The sequence below is a fragment of the Dermacentor variabilis genome, chromosome 10, assembly GCF_050947875.1.
Source record: "Dermacentor variabilis isolate Ectoservices chromosome 10, ASM5094787v1, whole genome shotgun sequence".
Lineage (NCBI taxonomy): Eukaryota > Metazoa > Arthropoda > Arachnida > Ixodida > Ixodidae > Dermacentor > Dermacentor variabilis.
In genome coordinates, this window is record NC_134577.1 from 112160528 (window position 1) to 112186282 (window position 25755).

The following is a 25755-nucleotide window of genomic DNA, read 5'->3' on the forward strand; positions in this document are numbered from 1 at the left end:
TCAAATAAACTTGGTGAGGGCTCCAGATTGGTGATGCGTATTCAAGTTTGGGTCGAATTAACGATTGGTAAGCCAAAAGTCTTACGTGGTAGGGTGAGTGACGCAGATGACGTTTTAGAAATCCTAATGATCGGTTAGCCGATGAAATGATATTCGTGACATGGGTGCGCCAGGAAAGATCAGGGGTTAATGTTACACCAAGGTATTTATAGGATTCACTTGTTCCAACTGGTATGTTAGCGATTTTATAAGGAAATTGGAGTGGGTTTTTGCGGCGGTGGAAGGAAACTAATTTACATTTGTTAGGATTAAGGGTCATTAGCCAGCGGTTACACCAGTCTAACACTTTATTAAGATCATTTTGTAGGGCTGTTTGGTCAGATATGTAGTTATTTTGCGGTAGATAACACAGTCGTCAGCGAACATGCGGATGTTACATGATAAATTATTAGGCAAGTCGTTGATATATATTAGAAATAAAAGTGGGCCGAGGACAGATCCCTGCGGCACGCCGGACGTTACAGGGAGCGAGTCAGACTTGACATTGTTAAGGGAAACAAACTGAGAGCGGTTAGTCAGAAATTGGGCGATCCAGTTTAGAACGTCGTGTGGCAGATTTAGTTGAGAGAGCTTCATTAGCAGACGCTTGTGTGGTACTTTATCAAAAGCCTTGGTGAAGTCAAGAAAAATGGCATCTGTTTGTAGGTTAGTGTCGAGGTTAGCATTCAGGTCGTGAAGAAAAAGGGCTAGTTGGGATTCGCATGAGAGGCCTTTTCGAAATCCGTGTTGAGAGGGATTAAAAAAGCTGTTAGAATCAAGGAAATGCATGACCTGAGAGTATATGATATGTTCCATGAGTTTGCAGCACACACTGGTTAGAGATATGGGGCGGTAATTTAACGGACAGTCTCTGTTGCCTGCTTTGTGAACTGGAATGACCTTCCCACACTTCCAGTCGTAAGGGAGAATTCCTGAGGAAAGTGACTGGGAAAACAGTAACAGTAAAAATTCGGCAGATATGTGCTTAGTGTTTTTCAAGAGCTTGGAATTTATTTCGTCCGTACCAGTAGAAGATGACAATTTCATTTTTTCAATTAAGGACAGGATACCAGCGAAACTAATGCTTATGGGTGGCATTTCTGGTAAACTAGCGGAAAACGGTTCTGTTTCAGTAGGGTTAGGTTCATTTGTAAAGACAGACGAAAAGGCTGTATTAAATATATTGGCACTTTCTGAACAACTTGCTTCTTGACCAGATTGATTAGTAAGGATAACGGGAGGGGTGTCATGTGGGTTTAGAATTTGCCAGAAACGTTTGGGTGAATCAGCAAGGATTTTTGATAGCTCAGTGTGAAAGAATGAGTATTTAGCGTTGCGCACTTCTGTTAAGTATGCTTTTTCTGCAATGTTGTATTTGTCCCATGCGCAAACACTGTTTCTAGTCTTGGCGATACGAAAAAGACGTTTCTTCTTGTTTTCAAGCGATTTTAATGATTTAGTAAACCAAGGTTTTTGGCGGGTAGGACGGAAAGTTACCTTAGGGATGAAGTCATCAGCTAATCGGTTCATTTTGTTCTTGAAGAGTGACCAGTTTTCGTTAATAGGTCGTTCCCAAAAACCATCTTGAAACGAGGGAAAAAAGGCATTAAGTTCACTAATGATGGCCCCATAGTTCCCCTTGTCATATAGTCGAATTGTTTTCCTGCAAGCGTGGCGTATTTCGGGGACAAAGGCAAAATTAGCATGAATTACTTTGTGGTCGCTTATTTCTTTTAGAAATGTTATAGAAGATAGGCTCCCTGGATCTGTTGTTAAGATTATGTCAAGAATATTGGCGGTATCGGAAGTGACTCGTGTAGGTTGTGATACTAGCTGAGTAAGATTAAAGTTTAGGCAAACGTCAAGAAATTCGTTAGCTTCTTTCGCATTGGGTGCTGACGAGGTTAGGGTCATCCAGTCGATATTCGGAAAGTTAAAGTCTCCAAAGAGAACGACGCGAGCATTAGGGTATTTAGTCGAAAGTTTGGTTAAAATATTATTAAGTTCGCGTGAAAAATCTGGAGTGTGTCTAGGAGGCCTGTAGCAAACTCCCAAGAGCACAGACTGTGGTGCGGAACGACAGATTAACCATAATATTTCAAGGTCGGAGGATATTTTGATAACAGAACACGAAAGCTGTTTGTTTGCAGCAATGAGGACGCCACCGCCACGTGTGCAGAGACGATCCTTTCTAAAAAGATTAAAGTTGGGCAAGTCGGATAAAACTTCGCCATCGGTGACGTCAGAGGTCAACCACGTTTCAGTTAGAATAAGTAAGTTGCTACTGGATGAAGATACAAGGCTTGACACGTGGTGGCGTTTAGAAAGAAAGCTGCGAATGTTTGTGAAAATAATCGAAATAGAGAGATTAGCTTTGTGACCAGAAACGGAACCATTTAATGATTTGGGGCGGGGAGGGGGTTGCTATGATTTTTCTTCGATAGTTTCGGTTGCATTGTCGAATACGTAGCGTTTGGAGCCCATAAATAATGTTTTATATCGTAAAAGAAAAGGACCAGATTTTTCTTTAGCAAAAGCGAGAAGGTGCTTCCGTGCGTTCCGAACGAGAGGCGAGAAATCTTCCCCAATGCTAAAATGTGTATTTTTGAGTTTAGAGCCATTAGCGAGAACAGTTTCCTTGGTTTTAAATGAGGTAAATTTTACTATTATGGGGCGGCACCGGTCTTGCAAGTGGCGACCAAGACGGTGGGCACGCTCGATTTCCTTAGATTCGATGGCTACGTTGAAATGGTCCCTGCAAAACGCCGTGATTAGCTCCTCAGACTGAGCGTTGGTCTCGGATGGCGTTTCGTCCGCTATGCCGTAAAACAACAAGTTGTTTCGTCGGGAGCGGTTTTCCATGTCGTCAAGCCGAGTCTCCAATATCGAGACCTGTCGAGTAGTCTGAGAGGTGGTGGTTGCAACGGTGTCTAATTCCGTTCGGAGCGTTTGAAGCTGGTGGTAGTGAGATTCTAAACTGTCGATTCTTTTGCCTAGTTCGCAAATGGTTTTATCGGTGCTTGAGAGCTGGCTCTTTAGGCTCTGCACGTCTCCAATGAGCTGGGATTGACCAGAAGACAAGCCTTTTAGTTCATTTAGTATTTCATTTAGGGTGGGGGGTCCTGGGTTAGTTTCAATATCTCCGGATAACATAAGTAGCAAAGAACAAACGCTGTTAATACAATCAGACATAATACAAACACAGCACTGAGGGCTCGGTAGCAGAATAAGGCATCTATTGCTAGATTTTTTAGCGAAAAGGCGACACTGGTTACTGACCTGCATGGTGAACAGAAGTGGGTTAAGCCGTGTCGTGGCACAGCTACCGAGCCCACAGAGCGCGCCCGGCTGGCGGGGATGATTTATACGCAGTGTGCCTGATGAAGTCGATGACGGTGTGACCATGAATTCCTCTTCGAGCGTCCAGTTTCCAGGTTCCAGCGCCGCAGAAACTACAGTGGCCAACGCTGGAAGTAGGCGCCAGTTGTCCACGGTGACGAAGCAAGCCGGGAAAGGGTAGTTCACGTGGATGGCTGATACCGTCGACGTCGTGAGAATGGCACAACCTCGTTCAGAACGCACACGTTGGTGTAGAAATGCTTCCAGTATAAGTCACTCGAATACTATACATTTTATACAGCAATCAAATAGTTTTGCTATACGATTCAACTGGAGAAACAGATAGCGCTTCAATTAGAGCGAGCTTTAGATATCTCGGTTAACTGTGGTGGAATTTTTGTAACAAGGGCAATAATGTGTGTGCATGCGCGTATGTGCGTGTGTATGTGTGGCATGGGTGCATGCGTGCAGGACGCGTGTCTTTCCTTCCAATACCTGTTTGCAGCGAAGCTAGTCTTTGGCTAGGATCTGGCGCATCAAGTCCGCGCATAGGCAAACAATTTTTCATACGTGGCCCGATCCCGAAAATAGTCCAATACTGGGCCGAACCGCGGGGGACGTCAAGCAGACGCTAAGCACTTTCCATACGTGGGCCCATGCCGAAGATGGTGCGATATCGGGCCGATCCGTGGTGGAAGTGAAGCAGGCGTTAAGTACTCCCGATACGTGAGCCCAGCCCGATGATAGTCCAATACCGGGATGACCCGCGGCGGACGTGATGCACACGTTAAGCGCTCCGCATACGTGGGCCCATGCCGAAGATAGTGCAATACATACTGGGCTAAACCACGGTAGGGGTGCAGTTCGCCATTAGGGGCCTAGATACACAGGTTCGCTGGTCATCTTTCTTCATCGAGTTGAAGGGCAATGAAATTTTTCTGAAGGAAGCCTAAAATATTTCCTCGAATTACGTCAACACAGAATAATTATTGTTCCAATCAGGCATCGTTTGAAAGCGAAGCCTAACCTTTTTATAGAATAATTAAACTTCCAACATTAACATGTGCATTGATGTTTGTAATCAAGACGTATTTAACGCTTTCGTTACAAGCATTACGGCCTATGTTAATGTTAGAAAGTTGAAAAGGATCGCCATAACAGTCTCGGTGCGTGTTATACATTTCCAATGTGCCATGTGAACCGAAATATACCTGCCTTCAAGTTATTGGTTCAGTTTATGTCCTTACGTAACCAGAACCGCGAAGCGCGGCTCGCGGTCCCTGTCACGTAGTCGGGCGGCGTGAAAAGATCCTTCGCCATCTCGCGCTCAAAAGTGACAGCGCGCTCAATCGGTAGCTGCTCAAAGCGTGAATCGCCGTCAGCGTGCACGGGGACGAGTATGCACGACGGTAGCTGCCTGTTACGCCAGTCTTGGACGTCACAAGGGGGCTTAGATGGAGAGCCGCGCTACGGCGTGCGTAATCAGGTAACCTTAGCGAATAATTTTACGGCACTTATTTCTCTTACATGGTCATTACGAAATGTATAAACACGGAACGAGAGTTTTCTTACGATTCCCTTCAACTTCCAAAGGCAAACATGTGTGCCATACAGTTTTAAACTAAGAAGTTAATTAATGTATGTTGTATAGTTATTGAATTAAGTGTCCTTTTTTTTCTTTCCGGCAAATTAAAATTTAATAAATTCTGAGGTTTTATGTTGCAATATCACGATATGATTATGAGGCACGTCATAGTGTACCGTGCACCCAATGCGCGGTACACGGGTGTTCTTGCACTTCGCCAACATGGGAACGCGGCCACCCCGGCTGCGATTCGATACCGCGACTTGCAGTCGACACCGGCATCGGCAGCTATATCATCTATAGCGACGGATTTCGAGTAAATTTTGAAAGCTTTCTTTTAAAAATGATCAAAGTACCGAGAAAAACAGTACATTCTAAATTGTGGAATATTCCTTTCTACACAAATTGCGCAAGGGATATCTGCGCTGTTGCAGCCTAGAGGCCGAATAACCGACGCAAGTGAAGAGTCTTCCGAATGAAACCATGTAAGCGCACCATTTCTTGAGCGAACGCATGGCGATCACTTCGACGCGGTGTCTTCCAGCCTCTAAATAACCGTGTAACACTTTGGGCAGCCTACGAGTTTGTTGCCTTGATTTAAGGAATTTATTAAAGCCACTATTCCCCTTGCACGCCATTGTTTCACGTTCGTTCGTTGGTTTATCACATGGCGGAACACAACGAACCCGCTTATATAATGCGCAATTGATCCACAAAATAGAGCAAGAGTGCAGCTGTGTTCATCGCAGCTCCTCCCCCGCCCCCCCCCAAAAAAAAGAATGTTAAATCCCCCCGTAAAACCTATACATATATACAAGGCAAATTTTTAGACAATGCAGTTTTTTTTTTCTTTCTGTGAGTGGAGCCGAACGTAGCATTGAGCAGAGTAATTGCAGTAGGTGAGGAAGTTATACTCTGCCTCTCATACCGTGAATTTCGGTAGATTAAATTTTATTCGTCAATTTTTAATAGAGCTTGGGAGGTCATTGTTTATTTGGCAAATATGAAGGCAGTCAGATTTTATTGCGACTCCGTATTTTTTTTTTAAATGGCACCGCATTCGAGAATATTCATTCTGGAATTTCAAAGCTAAACCCGTGCATTACGTTCATTTAATTCGTTTATCGTGCTTGTTGAAGTTCATCACTGGAACTCGCTTGAAAAGAAGCTGCCTCGTGACGCTGATTTAGTTTTAATGGGCTTCGTAGTGCCCGAAGATAAGACCGAGGCGTGAAATCCATCTGAAATTGAGTGGGAAACACTGTGAATAATTAGTTAGTAATATTAGGAACGGATGTCTTCATACACGGTTGCTATATGAGCTCCGGTGAGTAAAGTCTTAACGCACAGTAGCCATATGAGCTCCCAACGCGTCCTGGTGGCTAAGCGGCTATGGCGCTGGGCGCGGAATAAAATGCTGACCACGTCGGCTGTATTTCGATGGGGGCGAAATGCAAAAACGCCAGAGTGCCGTGCACTATGTGCACGTTAAAGAATACCGAGGAAGTCAAGATTAATCCGGAGTCCCTCACTGCGACTCGCCTCATAATCAGATTGTAGTTCTGGCACGTCAAACTCCCAAAACTAATCGTATGAGCTTCCTGGATTCATATACCGGTGCATTATCTGGGAAAGTGGTCCAACAGTAGAGAATTCTCAAATATTAATATCAAACATAGTAATCCGAACCTGTGCGATACGAAAGCAGTAACAAATCAAATCTTGCAATATAGACGTATTTTTTTATTTCTTTAGACGCCTCCGTTGGCGCCGCATCTCATGGGAACAATTCAATATGCACGGAGACTGTACGTAATGCGGCCAATGTGTGGTCAATGCGTAAGAGGGCATTTCGCACCAACAGGTATTTTCTAGCTTAAGGGGGGTTGCTACTCGAGAAAGCATTTTCTTAAATGTGTGGTCCATTGGACTACTTATTGGATAGTTGCTGTTTCAAATATGCTATTAGTACTTATGTAATTTAGGTATCTTGTATAACGTAACAAAAGCATTCGAGGAAATCAGGCGCTTTTAAGGCGATATTGGAGCTTTTATTTTTTAATAAGCCATAGAAGAATAAGTCATTGTGTGCATTTAATACCATAGTGTGCTCAGGTCTATTCAATTTTTTTTTATTATAAGGATTGAATATGTGAAAATAACATGTAAACTCTGTCATGGCTCTATTTCATGACACCTTTGTGTGTAATTTCGTAATATTATAAACATCTATTTGACTTCTCAAATATCGGCACTCTATGTACATTCAGGAATGTGTGCGCAAGGTTTCTTATAGATATAACTGTTTTGTGCACCAATAAAAGCATACAAAAATTAAATGTTTCACAAACATAGTAAAGGATGAAAACCCATTTGAACGTCTAAAGTGCTGAAAGCAAAAGGTACTGCTACGTTTCAAAACGGCCAAGGGCATTGATTGGACGTCTACCACGAGGGGCGTCCCCGCCAAAGAAGTGCATTTCAGGCCTATTGTGAACTAAACAAGGCAAGCACCCAAGTGGAACAGTCCAACGGCCGACCATTGACCAAACGTTGGGAAACAGTTGCCATTATCTCGGCCAACCGAATGCAGACACAACGCTATCTGCAAGTGGTCGTCACAAAGTCACTTGTGATTACTTGATTAAGCGGACTATTTCTTTCGATCTGACGCAAATTGTGAATTCCGCAGCCCGCGAAAGCTCAATTTTAGATCTTGTTTTCATAAGTGAGCTACTTAGACAAAATGGTTACGATTGTAATTTTGTTGAAGGCCTGTCAGACCATAAGGGGGTCGTTGTTTATTTGAACTTAGCAACCATGCCTGAGCTTCCTTCACATCAGACTGTATTGAACTTTGAGCGTGCCGATGACAACTCCATAACTGAGTCACTCGCGTACTCTTTTGATAAGTTTTTGAGCTGCGCGAACCATTCGTCTGTGGACGTGTTAGTGAACCGTTTTTGCTCAATTGGAAATCAATGTATAACTGATTACATTCCAACCAAGTGTGTAAAGCGCAACCCCAAGCACCCGTGGTACACACGTGAAATTACACACCTAACTCGTCGCATGAGGCGTCTCTGCAAACAACCCTATGCAAAGAATCCAATGAAAGTTTCAGTATTGTCCACACTTAAAAACAACTTAAAATCTGCTATATCCAATGCGAAAAGTTTCTATTTTAATAGAATTTTGCCATCCTTCATTAAAAACAAACCATCAAAGTTCTGGCGAACCATCAGTCCATCAAGTCAGAGCTCTCCTTCATTCATTATTGCAATCAACCATGCTCACATAGTCTTAGCATCGCTGAAGCCTTTAATAATTACTTTATATCAGTGTTCACCTGTGATGATAGACGTACCCCCACGTTTTGCACAGTTCCTTCGTCATCACTTTTTCCTAGAAGGGTAATCACTTCAGCTGGTGTACATAATCTTATACTCAAGATCGATACTATGGATAGTACTGGGCCAGACAATATACCAGATATGTTCTACGGCGATATTCTGAATGGAGCTCTCGGTATATATGCCTAACTTTTTCAAAGTCTGTAGAATCATCTACTGTCCCAATACTCTGGAATTGTGCTAAGGTTGTTCCCATTCACAAAGGCGGTAATAAGCAGGCAACGTCTAACTACAGATCTATTTCTTTAATATGAACATCTTGCAAACTGTTGGAACACATTATTCATAAATAAATCATTGAGTACTTATCTGAACATAATGTTCTTTCGCATGCTCAACATGGCATCCATTCTGGATTCTCAACGGTAACACAACTTCTCGAATTCTCCCATGATATTGCATCCACACTTAACCTTACAGGGCAGATTGATGCCATTTTAATTTATTATAGTAAAGCTTTTGATACAGTATATCATCAGAAGCTTCTCATTAAACTCAAGGCAATAATTCATGATTACAAGCTACTAGCTTCGATACAGGACTACCTAAGTACAAGAACCCAGTTTGTTGCATTTAACCATGTTCCCTCATCTCGTGTCAATGTTACATCCGGTGTACCACAGGGGCCTGTCTTGGGTTCTTTGCTGTTGTCTATGACAATGATGTCTTTGAAGTAATTGCGGGCACTTTTGTCAAAATAACACTATATGCTAATGACTGCGTCCTTTATTCTACTATAACTAGTAATCACGATCAGTTGGAGCTGAATGAAGTCATCGCCCGTTTTTGCGAATGGAGCAGAACATGGCAAATGTCAGTTAATTTTAAGAAAACCGTATCAATTACTGTTTAGAATAAAAAACAACCATTACAAGTTACATATTTTAATGAAGCGCACGAGCTTGCAAGCATCCACACGCACAGATACCTTGGTGTTACTTTCTCCCCTTATCAGAACTAGCATGGTCACATTAAATGTATAACCAACAAGGCGTTGATAAAATTGGATATTCTTAAAAGAAACTTACGAGATGCAACTAAAGAATGCAAATGGACGGCATACAGATCCCTAATAAGGCCTCTACTTGAATACGCGTCGGTAGTGTGGTCGCCACATCATTCCAAAGACAGACACGCTTGAGTAAATTCAGAAAAAAGCCATAAGGTTTATATAAAATCGTTATGACCGCCATTTCTCACCGACATGACATGCTGGTAACCTGCTACTAAAGCCTCTGGCCCATAGACGTACCTTTGACCGTGTTTTTCTGCTACATAACATTGCTCATGGCAAAACTTATGTCAATGCACCTATTGTTTTCACTAACCCCTTATCTCGGCCCACCAGAAAAAGTCATCGTCTTAACATTGTTCTTTTGAGTGCATGGATTGATTTTTTTAGGTTTTCATTTTTTCCACATACACTTGCGATTTGGAACGGCCTTGAGGGGTCCTTGGCGAGTTGGCGACGGATGAATTTGCCGACCTATTACCTAAGTATATTCAATAATCAACTAGCCCTTCCTGATATTGTATATTGTTTGTTTTGTTTTCTATTAAAACATATTCTTCAATTGATTGACATATATATGCACTCACTTCAATATCTTGCTATGCAGGATGGCAGTATATGTAAATAAATAAAATAAATAAATAAATATGTTAACGGGAGCTCCCACACACAACAAAACAAGGAACACGAGCGCCTCGGCAAAGGCGATCATATCAACGCTATACGCACTTGAAGCGTGTACTACCTTAAACTTGAGCACGGCAGCCAATCTTCCGCGAGGGTCGAAGACAATAAAAGCCGCCCCGGCCAAGGTACTCGTAAATGCGCCGTCAGTAAAGATGTGATAAGCAAAAAGGGCAGCGATTCGGGCAGCCTCTGCAGGAGTGAGGCCCTTGAAGGGGAAGTGACATATTTCTCTAGGGTAACGGGATCACTGGTTGAACGGCTGGCGATGTCGCGCATATGGGACGTTTCAGTGCTGTAATGAGAGATTTGACGGAGGGTGAAAAGATAAAATTCAGCGCTGAGGCGGTCTAACTCCACAGTGAAAGGTGGACCACTTGGCGAAAACTTGCAGCGCCGAAGTTCTGATGGTATGATAGGCTCCGATCAATGCCACTAAGAGAGATCGTTGCACCGACAGCACTCGTTTCTGAAGGTGCGTCGTCGGGCCGGCGACGCGTATGCAACCACAGGCAACAGAACCTGTATATGTAAACGACGTAACATGCATGCGGATAAAATTTAGCACTCGGGTGACCAATATCTCGGCTTTAGTCTTAAGGTAATCAACGTGGGCGCGAAAGTTCAGTTTGTTATCGAAGACCACGCCGAGGATGTTAATGTAGTCCTGATGTTCTAGATAAGCGCTGTCCAATCGGAGAGTCCAATCGGAAGGGACGGCCCTTCGTTGTTGAAAAAGACAAAAAAAGATTTGGATTGACTGATTTGGGCATTGTTTTGCCCGGTCCAATCGCAAACACGGTTAAGGCCTGCAATTGCAAACGCGACGAACCAGAAAGTAAGACGATGGTATCATCCACATAGGCCTGTATGTGAACGCCCGCGGGCAAGGGGGACTCAGCAGCGAGTGGATGACTAAGCTTCAGAGCAGGGGGCTAATAGGCGAACCCTGCGGACTGCCGATGGAAGGGCGGGCCGAGACGTCACCAGTCTTTGTTACAAGAACTACCGTGCGAAAAGTAAGCAAAGACTGGAGAAGCCGATAAAGGTTCGCCGGACGATGGTGTTTGCGGAGAAATAACAACATGGCATCATTCCAGACGCTATCAAAGGCTCCAGTGAAATCCAAAGACATCAACAACGCCCACGCATTCGCGACCTTAAACACACTAAGTCGCTGCTTGAAGGTGTACAGGGCCAGAGGGGCACTCCGGGCATGAGTGAAGCCACACTGATTTTCATGAATAAGGTTATGAGAGTGACGGTAATAATAAAGGTGGGAATTGAGCAGGCGTTCAAGAATTTTCCCAAACAGAATTTATGACGAGTGGTCAATAGGTGGAAGGTAAGTGAGGGGGGCGGCCAGGTTTAGGGATAAAAATGATGCGGCCGTCTTCCAGAAAGAAGGAAAATGGTCCAAGCGAGGTGCGGCGTTGAAGATCAGCAAAAAGTAATGATGGTGGAGATTATAGAGGCTTTGCACAAACATGCCGGTTAGCCCATCCAGCCCCGGTGCCACACTCAAATTACCCAAAAGCAGCGAATGTTCGATCTCACGAGGTATAAATGGGTGGTCTTCAGGAATCGACGGATAATGACATCCCGCGAGCTTGCTAATTCGACTCTGACAGTCGCTCTGCGCAGCGGGATCGTCCACGGCGACGTGCGTGTGCAGCAAGACCTGAGCGGAAGCCTGAGCCGAGGTGCTGAGGGCACCATCTGGTGTCTAGGACGCGGGTAGGCACGTAGGAGAGCGCAGCTTGACAAACGCCGATTGGAAAGGTCGGCCGAAGAGCTTTCTGGAAGTAAGGTGAGAGCACAACGCGCGGTCGACGGCATTCTTCGCGCGACGAATGCCGCGTTTACACGCCGCGAATGCGTTGGCGTACTCCAAGCGAAAAACGTCGCGCATTGCCGGATCGCGCGCGCGCTGATAGCGTATGCGCAACGGCGCACTCGCGAACGTTCCGCTCTCAATTGAGGCCTCCACCCTGTCTTGGCGCCCACACTACGAGGCCTCATCTTGCGGACATACTGCTTGCACAGGGCCCGATATGCCGCATAAGATCGCTCCACCGAGGCGTCCAGCTTCCACGCCGAGGATAATTTACAGCGACAGATACTGACAAAACAACGGACGCGGCTAAAGTCCTCCGGAATCTTTGCTCGAGCGTAATTCGTTAGCCGCTTCTCGGGCACCCTCACGGCATCCCGCAGCGAAAACACGATGTATCTGTGATCCGATAAAGTGTCCTCGTCAGAGACCAAAAACCGATAACCACTTCCAACGAGCTAGACAGACGCAAGGGTGACTTCTATTCAAGACCGCGCAATGGCGCCTCACACGTTGCGAGGGAGTCGGGAAGGTTCAGAATGTGGAGGTGATTGCCACACTCAAATTGGACGAGTTGCGCGCCGCGCTCATTCCCCGCTACAAGCCTCCAAAGCGCGTGCTTGGCGTTGAAATCACCATCCAAGACGAAGCTGAGCGATGGATGTAAATCGCGTGAGCACCTGGTTCAGCTCGCCAAAAACGGGCCCGAGAGGACGATGAGGCATAACGTAGACGACAATGATCACGAGAGTAACGCAATGAACGGCGTCCACCAATTGTGACAAGTATATGGGAAACAGGTTTAAGCACGGAGCCCGCGCCAGCAAAGCCACACGTGGTTGCTCGTTTGCGTGAAAAATGTGGAACGCGGGGGGAACGTAGGCAACTTTGTGTTTGCGCGTATAGGGGTCGGAGAGCAGCCCAAACGAGAAGTCGCTCGCAAGCATACGGTGAACGAGGACCTTATTGGCGTCACGACTGCTGGCGTGCTTCGCCTATATAATTTTAGAAGGATGCAATGTAGCCATGGCGAAAATAAGAGTTGCGGTTCAACAAATGCAGGTAAGCCAGGCGTGGCATAGCCCACCGATACGGGAAGCTCACTTCTCGCACCGCTCGCGCGACCGGCGACCGCCCCGAGCCTAACACGTCACAAGATGCCCGCACAGCAACGCCGCAATAAACCGCAAGGGGCAAGGGCCAACGCGATCCCGGGACCACCCCCGCTCCCGTAGACAGCAGTACGTTCGCAGAAAATTTATTCAGAAAAAGCAAAAGAAAAAAACAAATAGGCAAAGAGAAAGGGACGAGAAACAAGAACCAAAAGAAAAGAAGAAAGGAAGAAAAACCCGGCCATCCCGAAACTGAACAACGGACACTGAAGGAACTGAAGCTTTGGCCCTACCAGGGAAGTAGCGCCCGAGCGCATCGCACTGCCGGCCACACGCACACGCTCCAGTCTCGCGCCAGCACGAGGCACTGCCAGTACCTTGGGGCGCTTCGCTCTCACGGTTTTCATCGAAAGCACATCGAAGCAAAAGACTTCAAGAGGAATATCAGCAAGCAATCGGTCCCCGTCAGCATCGAAAACCGAAACGTCCGAACGCGGGGAATCTCCAGCAGAAGAAGCGTCACGGCCATTGCTTGCCATAAGTATATGCTGCAGCAAAGTTTTTCAAGAGGAACACGGCACACGGACCGAGTCGCATTACAATCGCCATGATCAGGAACCTGGGCACCGAAGCCTTGGAGAAACTAACGCAGCTCTTCAACGATACAGTTTGGACAATAGCAGGGACCATACCACCTGTATGGAAAGAGGCCGAGGTCATTCTGATGCCTAAGCCAGGGGAACCAAAATCGCTCGAGAACCTCCGCGCAATCTCCTTAACCTCATGCCTAGGAAAACATTTCGAAAAAGTAATCCGAACACTGTTTGGGAGATACGTAGAGGACAACAAACTCCTACCAAATTCGATATACGGTTTCCGACATTGGGTTTTGACGCAGGGTGTCTTCCTTCTTCTTCGGGACGAGGTTCTCAACCCATCGCCTAGAAGCATGAAGAGAATCGTGCTTGCCTTGGACCTGCAGAAGGCCTTTAACAACATATACCATGACGCGATACTCACCGACATACGACATGGAGGCTGTGGGGAGAGGATCTATAATTACGTAAAGAGTTTTCTGAAAGACAGAACGGCGTTCACAGGGCTGCGCCATCTAAGATCAGCCAAGGTTCCCATGGTGAACAAGGGCACACCACAGGGCTCCATACTCTCCCCCATACTTTTCAACATAGGGACCAGGAAATTGGCTGCAGCATTGGAGGAAGACCTGGAACTTGGAGTAGCGATCTATGCGAACTACGTCACCCTTTGGGCGACCAAAGGGTCCTACGGGCAGAGACACGACACTCTACACAGAGCGATGAACGCAATTGACGAGCACGTGAGGAGGGAAGGCATGAGATGCGCACCTGAAAAATCACAATTTATGCAAATCAGATATAGAAACACCCGGCTGACACGCTCCCATATCCTCAATCTGGAGATCAGCGGAAGCTTTCCCCAGCTTTCACGCAGATGTTTAGTAGAGCAGGCGAACGTACTAATACGCAAGGCCTACAAAGCTGCAATGGGCCGTCCACTACTGCACTGGCACCGACAGCCTGGAGTGGGTATTTACAACACATACGATGAACGAGCGATGGCAGTCTTGATCCAGCAGAGAGAGAGGCTCAACTAGACAATCCAAGGTACCTCTTTATTACAAATACTTAACTAGCCCTTGGCACCCCAATTCTGAGTGGAGGAGATGCATCATGTGTCCATAAAAGACGGCGAACGCATACACGTGGACCCAATACCCAAGAACATGCACCGAATGATTAACGCTGGCCGCATTCCTGCGAGAGCTGCGGCACTCGAATGGTTACGCAGCTACTCAAACACGTACGACACAGACACAAGTCCCTACACCTCGGCGCAGAGAGATTTGCCGTGGTCGTCAATAGAAGGAGCCAGGTGATCACGTTGGCTACGACCCGCACCAAGAGCACGGCCGTGGCAGAAGCGGCAGCCATAGCCCTAGACATACGAGCGGCAGAGGGCAAGAGGTAATCTGCACATGTTCTCACGGATTCGCAAGAAGTTTGCCGACTGTTCTTCAGGGGCGTCCTGCCTCGGAGCGTCCTAGGCATACTAGGAACCAACCTTCAAGAAGATCACGTCGTCACATGGTGTCCCCCTCACAAAGGTCTACGGGGAAACGAACGGACGGACCGCCTGGCTCGAAGACTAATTTTTCGAGCCGCGGACACAGCGACCCGTGGAGAATACCTAACACCTACGCTGCCGCGAGATATCCTCAAAAGCCAAAGCTGCGCCAGACAGACAATGGCGACGCCCCACCCTAAACTCACAGGCTGGCTGGGAACTGGAGACGGCTACAAACAAACAGATATCCCACCATACACACACTGAGTGAAATACACCCGTCCCGTCCCGATACGATGACTGCTGTCCATGGTGTGGCGACACAGCAATCCTCAAACACATCGCTTGGCATTGTAAACAAAGACCAGCAGAGGGTGACTCACCCCACGTCAAACGCAGGGAATTTGTAAGCTTGTGGAAGGCGCGACTCGGCCCGGCAGCACCTGGGAAGCTAGCAGGCAACCTTGGAACAGGTCGAATAAGCCGCTAGCGCCAGTGGGGCCCTGGAATAGAGCTCCAGCCTCATGAACCTCAGTACCCTGTTTAAATAAAATGTTTATTCCTCCTCATCCAAACCAGACGACAAGCAGACGACACGGACGTTCGCTTTAGCGGGCATGGCGTGACATTGTATTTGTGCGCCCTTGAGTCAAATAGCAACAGTTCTTGTCGGTGTCTGTTAGAAGGCGGTACTACTAATGGAGTTGCTCCGCGCAAATGCCCTTCTTCCGAACATCCTAGCCTAAGATATGACGCAGGTGTTTCGTTGAAAACTACAATAGCAGGTACAAACCTTGCAGGAAAAAGGTGGGCGCCTTCAAGACTCCGAATGATCCTGAGCGTCTTCAAGCAAGAGCTGCGGCGATTCCTGTGGATGGCATTCAGCTCACATCGAGAGATTACGTCGGCGAGAAGCACTTCAAGAGCAACAAGATGAAACGGGTTAATACTACGGTGAGCTTATGCGACCACCCAAAAGAAACCTGGACTGCATCCAGAGGCTATTCCCTGCATCTTCCTTCCATCTCTGGTATCTGTGACATCCCCGAAAAAGAAGCGGACTCATCGGGCAGCGTCAGCGAATATAATTCATGCTACCGTTAAAAAATCAAGAATGAGTGTATACGATAAGCCAGGAACATCATCAGCGGTGAACATCAGCGATGCTCACACAAGCCGCGAAGCACATGAGCTTGAGGTAAATCAGCTTGGTCATACACCCGATATAATTGAAGGCATGCTTACCTTCGACGAAAGCCCGCAGTGCTTCCACCCATCCAATCAAAGTCATCGCGTGGGTGTCAAACAAAAGCGCCGCGCACAACCAGAAGCTACAGATCATATTCTTATAGCGTTCATCGAAAAGAATGCGTTTTGTTCTGTACTGTGCTCAAATCGTCGAAGCGTAGCACTTATCGCTGTTCAGGCTACTAACCCTAAAGAAGCACGCGTGAGTACCCTCAGCCAGCCTCAGGAACTCGGCTTCTCCGGTGGCAGTAAAATCCTTGAGGAGGAGGAGATAAACTTTATTATAGAAGACGTCTTAGGCGGGGGTTGGGGTGACGTTCCCCTCCCCGCAGTGGGCTCCTCTTCTAGGCCGGACGCCAGGTGGCCGACCGACGATGTTGTTCGGCGACCTCTTCGGCCCGCTCCGTGACTCGGAGTTGAACCTCCGGGTCCGAGCTGAGCAGCGCGGCCTCCCACTGCAATTTGGTAGAGAGCTGCAGACTGTTCGACAGCTTGTCTTGATTACATGAGTATAGGATGTGTGGTGTGTCTGCCTTATGGTGCCCACAGAGAGAACAGACGGGGCTGAACTGCTCTGGGAACCATATGGAGTATATGTACGGATTAAAGAAAGTGTCTGTTTGGAGCTGTCGCCAACTGACTTGTTGTGTTTTACTTAAAGATCTATGTGGTTCTGGGAAGATTTGTCTTTCTTTCTTAAAGTGGGCAGTAATTTCTTTGTAGGTCGTCATTCGCTCCTTGGCCGACCTGAGCTCGGGGTAACGCACCTCCCGGTTAACTACGAATCCTCGGGAAAATTGGTGCGCCGCCTCATTTCCAGGATGGCCTGAATGGGCGGGGACCCAGATCAATGTGATCTGGCGGGTATTGGAGATTTTTCGTAATATTTTGATGGATGCTAAGTGGGCCCTTCCTTTGCAAAAATTTCGAATTGCGGTTTTAGAGTCGCTGATGATGTATTTGGCCGTGGTGGAGGTAATAGCTAAAGCTATGGCAGCTTCTTCGGCCTCCTCTGGAAATTTTGTTTTATCGATTGTCGCTGATGCGAGGGTAGAACCTCGATGATCGACAACTGCCAGGGAAAAGGCGTCTCTGTCCGCATGTTCTGCCACGTCCACATGCGCCGTATCTTTCTGAACTGAAAATCTTTCGTGATGTTTTTGCGCCCTAGCCTGTTTGTAGCGTACTGTGGATGCATGTTTTTGGGCAGAGGATGGACTATTAAGTGTTCGTGCACGTGTCTTGGAATCGGCAAGGTGTGTGCACGGATTCCTTCATATTGTATGCCTGCCTTCTTTAGGATGAAACGTCCCGTTTCAGTTCCTGATAGTCTTTCGTATTGTGCGGTGAGGTGTGCTTCCATCATTTCCGCTAAGGTGTTATGAATTCCTAACTGTAGTAGTTTTTCATTTGAGGTGTGACGAGCGAGGTTGAGCGCAATTTTGTAGGATTGTCGAATTAGAGAATCCACGCCGTTGCTTTCTCTGACTGTGAGGGTGACGTATGGTGTAGAGTAGATGACTTTGCTCAGAACGAAAGCCTGAATTAGTTTCCTGGTCTCGGCTTCTTTAACTCCTCCTCGCCTATTAGCGATGCGTCTGATGAGGAAGGAGATTTGGTTGACGGTGTTTCTCAGCTTCTTAATTAGTGTGTCGTTTTTTTGGTTTGACTGTATCAGGATTCCCAAGATTCTTAGGGTTTCCACTTCTGGGATGGCTGCCCCTTCCGCGTAAATTTTGATCTCAGGTGCTTTATTTTTTCTTTGACGCTTTGGGTGTAGGATGAGGAGTTCAGATTTTTGGGGGGAACACGCAAGTCCCGCGGCTTGTGCCTCCTCTACTACTACATCTGCCGCTTGTTGTAGCGTATCTTGTATCGTGCCGATACTCCCCTTGGTTGTCCAAAGGGTGATATCGTCCGCGTACAAGGAGTGTTCTAGGTCAGGGATTTTGGCGAGTTCGTGTGCCATTTTGACGAAGGTTATATTGAATAAGAAGGGGAAGAAGACCGATCCTTGCGGCGTTCCTCTGTCTCCTAAAGTGAAAGTGTCAGATTTGATTGTGCCAATTTGAATTTTAGCCGTTCTATCGGAGAGGAAGTCTTTGATGTAGTTAAACGTTCTTTCCCCTAGATTCAACGGTGAAAGAGAATCTAGGATTGCTTTGTGTTTGACGTTATCAAATGCTTTGGTTAAATCTAGAGCTAGGATTGCCCTTGTGCTCCTTTCTTGCTCCTGAGAAAGGACCTCGTTTGCTAGTCTGAGCATCCTATCCTGTGTTGATAAATGTGGTCTAAAGCCGACCATAGTGTTTGGATATAAATTCTCTTTGTGCATGTGGGACTGCAGTCTGTCTAGTATGACGTGCTCTATCAGTTTTCCTATGCAAGAAGTAAGCGAAATAGGTCTGAGGTTTTCGAGCACGAGCTTTTTGCCCGGTTTTGGGATGAATTTAACGATGGCATGTTTCCAAGACGCTGGGAGTTTTCCTTCTCTCCAACACCCGTTCGCAAAGTCCGTGAGGGCTGTGATGGAAGCGTCGTCTAGATTTCTGAGTGTCTTATTGTTAATGCAGTCCTCTCCCGGAGCGGATGTCGTGCGTATCTTAAGGAGGGCTGCTCTTATTTCCGCCATTATTATGTCAGCGTCCAGGATGGGGTTAGGTTGTCCTTTATAATCGGGTAGGGACTTCGTCTCTCGAGTTGTGCAGAAGTATTTCTGCTGTAGCGTGTTTATAATATCTTGATCCGTGCCTGGGTCTATGTTTTTTTGGTGATTTCCTTTTGAGTCGTAGCTTTGTTCGATTCCGGATAATTTAAAAGTAGCGACACTTTGAACTCTGCCGCCACCGCGCGACCTCCTCGCCCCTTGCGCGTTCCCCCAAGGCAAGCACTTTTGTCGCCGTTTTTCTGCACGACGATTGGTCTCCCTGCTGTTACCCTTGGAAACGCGCGGATCTTTAGTTTTGCTTGTGTTTTTCTTGTTCGTTCCCCCCATTTTCCTCCTGAGCACGGCTGGCTCGGCGCTCTAGCTCGGCGTAACGAACGTTGGACGCTGTGTTTCCTGCTCAATGTCCTAGCACTATGCTGTGCGGTTGCGCATATAAATGGGGGTGCGATCGGAGATGCTTGTTCGGCGCGTTCGTTCGGTTACCGGCGCGCGCGATTGGCCTACTCCGCGCCGATGTCGCCAGCCGCGGGGCGTGGCCACGTTTTTGGTGACGTCAAAATGACGACACGCTCGTGTCAATCGTCCTCGCACCGAGCATTTCGTCTGCTAGGCGCCGAAACCGACGGGAGCTGGGAAGTTTGGAGCGATCATACGGCTTCGCATGGCGCGTCTCGTGGATTGGATTGGATCCAACCGGCGACTGCGACATGGCTTGTTTGGATCCAATCCATAGTTTAATTCGAGAAAATGGCGCTTCTATTTGCAACTTCGGTTGTTGCGCTGGCATTTCTAGAGGAAGGAGGAGAGCGGGTGGCGGTGCGAAACGCGCTTGAAGAAATGGTGGAAAGTGGATTCCGGCGTCGTTTCTGTTTCTCGAAACAAATAATTCGTTGGTTGTACAGCGAAATCGACCCCATCATCGGTGCCAGCGAACCACTAGAATGTTGTCACGGCCTCTTGAAAAGTGCGTCATCCTTCCCGTCGTTTCTTTTTCTTTTTTCATCTCGCTGTGCGCGACACCACCTAGGGACGACGCAAAGAAACTAATAGTTATAAATTGCAGTAGTCGCACGTACTACTATTTGAAAACGTGTTTGCGCTTGAGAAGAAAAATACATTTTTAGATAAATATTTCATTCATTTGGAAGACGAGAAACATTTCGTTTTGCAGTATACTGTCTGCAAGCAGACGACAAACGACGGAAGTAAACTTCTGGGGAGGTCACCGCTTCCTGATTGGCTGCTCTCTCCGCCCCGTTGTCACAAATTTTGCATACTGCCACTTAGTGACGTCGCAGCAACGGAACAGAACGCGTATCGAACTAAATATCTCCGATCGCGCCCCTGCAGCAAGAAGGCTGAAGATGCTTATGCCGCTTTTATGATACCACAAGGAAAGCGTGATGTATTGCGCAGGAAGCAGTGGCTCCATGACATTGGCCAGCGTTGTTTGCGGGCTGAGTCGTCCTTCTTATAGCTCGTAGCAAAACATCCCGTATAGCTGCTTTTTTTCCCCATTCTTCCGGCCGGCTGACCAGCGTTTCTATTGAGTTTCTCCTCACTATGTTTAATACTCTGGGGCGGCTCCATCCACTCGCACGTCGCTAACTGTTATTTAGTCGGAAGTGCAACTTTATGGATTCTGCTTTGCGCCCTGAAAAAATTAGTGGCAAGTATACCCGTGGTATTGCAGGTGATGAGCGTTAGCTAGTCAACATTGAGTTTAGATCTCTATGTTTCAAGGTCGCGTTGTAAACTGGAAGTATCACGTGACCCAAGGAAGGCGAGAGTTGACCCAAAGCATGTCCACCCTTGTATAAGAGAATAATTATCCAAGTTATTAATGAATCATTAGTGATTGACATAAGATGGATCAGGGCGGATTAAGGTTCATTAGACCGTATTAAAGAAGATTAAGGTGGATTAGAGTGCATTAAGAAGGATTAAGATGCATGAATAAAGATTAAGGTCGGTAGAGAAGGATTAAGGCAGACTATGGTGGATTAAGGTGAAGGGTTGATGAAAGGGTATTAAGACCGATTAGTGTGGATTAGGGTGCATGAACAGGGATTAGGGAGGATTGAAGTGGATAAAGTAACATTAAGGTCGATTAATGTGGATTACGGTGAATTAGGGGTTACAAAGAGGGATTAAGACCGATTAGGATAGATTAGGGTAGGCTAAGGTGGATTTAGGAACCATGGAGCTGGATTAGGTTTGATAGAGGTGGTTTTTGGTGTATTAAGGTAGATTGGGACTATTAAGCAGGATAAAGTTGGATTAAGGTGCATGAATAAGGATTAAAGAGGATTAAGGCGGATTATGATGGATTAGTGTTGATAAAAGAGGATTAAGACCGCATAGTGCAGGCTGAGGTGCATTTGGGGCGATGTAAGTTGATTCGGCTGTATTAAAGTGGATTGGGAGTATTAAGGTGGATTAAGGTGGATGAAGGAGCATAAAGGAGGATTAGGCTAGACTAACGTGCCTTAGGCTTCATTGAGTATGAAGACCGATTAGTCTACCATAATACTCCTAATGCACATAATCCACCGAATCCACATTCATCGATCTTAATCCTCCTTCATTCCCACCCGCCGTGGTTGCTCAGTGGCTATGGTGTTGGGCTGCTGAGCACGAGGTCGCGGGATCGAATCCCGGCCACGGCGGCCGCATTTCGATGGGGGCGAAATGCGAAAACACCCGTGTGCTTAGATTTAGGTGCACGTTAAAGAACCCCAGGTGGTCAAAATTTCCGGAGTCCTCCACTACGGCGTGCCTCATAATCAGAAAGTGGTTTTGGCACGTAAAACCCCAAATATTATATTATCCTTCAATCCACCATAATCCATGAAAGTCCTCCTTAATGCACCCTAATCCACCTTCATCGACATTAATCTACTCTAACACTCCTTAATGCACTTTAATCCTCCCTAATCAACCGTAATACTTCCTCATTCACTTTAATCTTCCCTTATCCACTATAATCGTAATTAATTCACCTTAATCCACCCGAATCCACATACATCTACCTTAGTCCACCCTAATCCTCCTTAATCCACTCTAATCCTCCTTCATTCACTTTAATTCTCCCTAGCCCACCATTCCTCGCTGATGCACCTTAATCTTTCTTAATCCACCCTTATCCGTCTTCGTGCACTTTAGTCCACCCTCATCCACTATAATCGTCCACAATACACATCAACGCACCTTCACCCACCTTAATCCACCTTCATCGACCTTAAGCCAACCTAGTCCTCCTTTATGCATCTTAATTCACCTTCATTCACCCTAATGCACCTTCATCGACTTTAATCCACCCTAATCCTCCTTAATACACCCGAATTCATCTTAATCCAATCACTAATCAATCATTACTTTGCTAATCATTCATCATCTCTTATACGCGGCTGCACATGCTTTGGTTCGCTTCCTGCCTTCCTTCAGTCATGTGATATTTTCTGTAGCTTACAACGGGACCTTGAAACAGAGGTCTAAAGCTTTCGCCTAATAAGCCACACACAAAGTCACAAGCAATACTAGATCAGACGCACGAAGCAAAGCATCTGATCATGTGGCAAAAAAATTGACTGGCGTATAGAAGTCGCCTCAAAGCTCCTTTTACATCGATATACCTCGTTCACACGGCTTTAAGAAAAAACCAACCTCCTCATAAACGTTGCCTCCAGCATTATCGATGCTGTTATTAGCATTTCTCAAAATTTCCAAACCCACTGGGGCGCGCAACTGGCCCAAAATAACACACCTCCATAGAATCCTGCGGACCTTCCGCAGGAGCCCAGGAGTTTCCGCTGCAGAGCGCTGCAGGAATGCCTTGGCTTGCAGCAACCAGCTGTGAAATGGCGACACCACCCTAAAGCATCCAATAGGGAAAGGCAACTGCAAAGCGAACTTCCCAACACGGCTCTGCGCCGAGTTGACCTATCTTGGATCTCACTTGAGACCCGCTGGGCTTCAAAGAAAACGTAAGTGCAGAAACAAAAAATGCTCCGTTTCGATACGCCAATTTTTGAAGCAATTTCGTGCTGACAAATTGATCAATCATGGTTGGATCCCTACTAAAGAAGAGCGGATCTTCTTGGCTTAACAAAATTAACAACAACGCCCAAATTTAGGCGGATCCTTAAACACAGAATTCAAGCTAGCCTGGTCAAACCATCCGTATTGCTTTGGAACTTTCTCTTCTGATAACTAACGGAGACGTTGTACCCTTGGAGAGTGAGGCTCCATCAGAGTAAGCGGCCATTTTTTGTGTGACATTTGACTGAGCCACGTCAGAGGACATTGGTCGGTCTCCAAGATCAACCTCGCTCCGTACAAGCAACACGACAAATTCTGGGCTGCTCAATCTAAACAAGCACATTCATTCTCTGAAGCGCTGTAGGCTTCCTCTCTTACAGTTAGATTACGGCTGGCATAGAGGATAGGATGTTCCTCATTATCGTCGCCGATCTGACTAATCACCACGCCCATACCTTTGTCGCTTGCGTCGCATTGAACTCTGAATTCCTTTGTGTAGTCTGGCACGCGAACCACACGACGAGAAACCAATCGCGTTTTCAAACTTTGGAAAGCGCACTCTTTGTCCTTATCCCAGTGTACGTTACTCGGTGCTCCCTTTCGGAGGGCGTCCGTTAATGGACTTGCCATTTGCGAGTAATTCGGAATGTACCGTTGATAGTACCCCACAAGTCCCAAAAATAAACGAACGTCTGTTTCCGTGCGTGGCTGAGAAAATTGTCCAATCATAGCTATTTTCAGCTCGGCGGGCCGTCTCGTGCCTTGGCCGACAACATAGTGCTGATAAGTAACCTGTGAACTACCAAATCTACACTTTTCCGCTTCCATCGTTAAGCCGGCTTCCCTCAACCGTGAGAACACCTGTTTGAGGTGCGATATGTGTTGTTCCCCACTGTGCGAAAAAATTGCTACAGCATGCAGATATGGCAAGGCGAACTTCTGCAAGTCTTTCAGGACAATATCCCTTAACTTAGAGAAGCTAAACGGCGCGTTCTTCAGCCCGAAGCTGAGGTCGAGAGGGAGAAAAGTGCCTACAGTTGAGATAAATGCGGCATAGCGGCTGGTAATTTCTGAAAGGGGAACTTGCGAGTATCTCCGCACGAGATCTATAGTTGAAATGTATTTAGCAGCGCTAACTCTTTCAATTCGTTCCTCAATGTTGGGTATCGGGTACAGATGATGCCTAGTGATGGCATTGAACTTCCTGCAATGAATACACGGACGAGGGTCCTTATTAGGGGTTTCTACAAGTATTAGCGGCGACGTGTAGTCACTCTCAGCGGGCTCAATAACTCCCAACTCTAGCATGCGCTGCATCTATGCCTCCATAATTTCTCTCTGTCGTGGAGACGCCCTGTAAGGCTTTGATTTTACGGGTTCGGTTGATGTCCGCTCTATTTCATGCGTTATTAGTTCGGTTCTACCTGGCCGATCGCTGAATCTGACGAGATATTCCCCAAACATCCGTTTTAGCTCATCTAGTTGTTCGGGTCTAAGAGCGTGCGAGCTTGCCGAATGTTTTACTGCTTCTTCTAGGCTGGTTTCAGAGTTGGAGGTCGCCTTATACTGAATAAACTTGGTACTAGTGTCATCCTGCTCTTTGATGGTACAGTTAACGACTCCGCTCCGCTCTAAGTACGGCTTCATCAACTTGCAGTGGCATATCCTCACCTTCTCCCTGCGACCGGGCATTTTCAGAGCAAAGTTAGTATCTAAAAGTTTATGCAACACTTTAACGGGCCCATCCCAGTGAACTTCAAGCTTGTTCTTTCTTGAAGGTTTTAGGATCATTACCTGGTCTCCGGCGTTAAACGTCCGAAGCCTCGCATTCTTGTCGTAATAGAAGTTGGCGTTCTTTTGAGCTACTCCCATGTTCTTTCCGACTAGTTCTTGGGTTGCACTTAGCCATTCCAGCAGATTTAGCACGTATTCTACCACTGTTGGACTCTCTACTCTTTCCTCCCACATCTCTCTTAACATTCTCAGTGGAGAACGGAGTGTCCTCCCATACACTAGTTCTGCTGGCGAGAACCCTGTAGCCTCATGAGGAACCGTTCGCAAAGCAAACAAAAAGGTCGGAAGGCAATTCTCCCAGTCCTCCTTGTGCTCGTAACAGAGCGACCGCAAAACTCGCTTAAGCACTGAATGCCACCTCTCTACACTATTTGACTGAGGGTGATAGACGGAACTGCGTATCAACTTTACCGCGCACTTTTGTAAGAATGTGCAAGTCAGTGATCTGGTGAATACTGACCCTTGATCCGCCTGAATTTCGGCTGGAAAACCAACTCGGGCGAATACTGTCAAAAGCGCGTCTACTACTACGGCGGAGCTGAGCTCTTTCACAAGGATTGCTTCTGGCAACTTTCTAGCTGGACACAGCATGGTAAACAAGTACCGGTAACCCGACTTTGTCTTCGGTAGAGGCCCTACCGTGTCTATCACAAGTCGTCTCAAAGGTTCTGTTATTAAGGGCACTACCTTTAGTGGAGCTTTCCATGTTTATCCTGGTTTACCCGAGCGCTGGCAGGCGTAGCCTAATCTTACAAAGTTTTCTACGTCTTTGAAACAGCCCGGCCAATAGTATTCGATAACCAACCTTTCCTTTAATTTGTGTATGCCTAGGTGACCAGGCCACTCATTTCCATGACAGAGACTCAAAAAGTCTTCCCTG